This window comes from Mandrillus leucophaeus, unplaced genomic scaffold (genome assembly GCF_000951045.1).
Source record: "Mandrillus leucophaeus isolate KB7577 unplaced genomic scaffold, Mleu.le_1.0 Scaffold91, whole genome shotgun sequence".
Lineage (NCBI taxonomy): Eukaryota > Metazoa > Chordata > Mammalia > Primates > Cercopithecidae > Mandrillus > Mandrillus leucophaeus.
This window is the reverse complement of record NW_012109919.1, coordinates 458,718-459,599: the sequence shown is the minus strand read 5'-3', so window position 1 is coordinate 459,599 and position 882 is coordinate 458,718.

Sequence of the window (882 nt, the reverse complement as noted above, 5' to 3'; positions counted from 1 at the left end):
CTCTGATGCAGTGATTGGCTCAGGGGGCGGGCACATGACCAAATCTGGGCCAATCCTAGTACCACACCTGCCTCTGATGCAGTGATTGGCTCAGGTGGCACATGACCAAATCTGGGCGAATTCTAGTGCCACACCTGCCTCTGATGCAGTGATTGGCTCAGGGGGCGGGCACGTGACCAAATCTGGGCCAATCCTAGTACCACACCTGCCCCTGATACAGTGATTGGCCCAGGGGTGGGCATGTGGCCTAACCCTACAAGGACTTTTCCTATTGTAGGGGTAGGACTTGGTCACGGAGGAATGGGGTCCCTCATCTCTGGTATGGAAACTGAAACGGGGAGCAGGAGAGCCTAAAGCCCAGGCACACTGTCTCCTGCCTCATGGAGGAGTGGTTTGAGACAGTGAAGTCCACTCACAAAGAAAGGCGAAGATAAGAGATAGAGTGCAGCCAAAAACGGCTCCATTTACCCCAAGGCAGGGACCCACCTCCACACCCCACAGTTTGGCTTCAGGAGGTATCATTCTCTTATTTTAGCTAAAAATTGTCCAGTTAAGGTTCTCTCCCACATCTCCAATTAAGAGTGGCCTAACTAAAACAAGGGGCATGGGAGAGAGGATTCCACAATATCCCTGGACACGGAGGCACGGTCTCTCAATGCTACTTAGTTTGCACAGAGTTTTCCCTGCACAGACGTGGCTTTCTTCCTCTGTCTTTTCACACCTTCCTCTTCCTTCTTCTCTCTGCATCTGCCAGTTTCTCTCCGTCTTTTTTTTTTTTTTTTTTTGAGATGGAATCTCGCTCTGCCACCTAAGCTGGAGGTGCAGTGGCGCGATCTCCGCCCACTGCAAGCTCCGCCTCCCAGGTTCACGCCATTCTCCTGC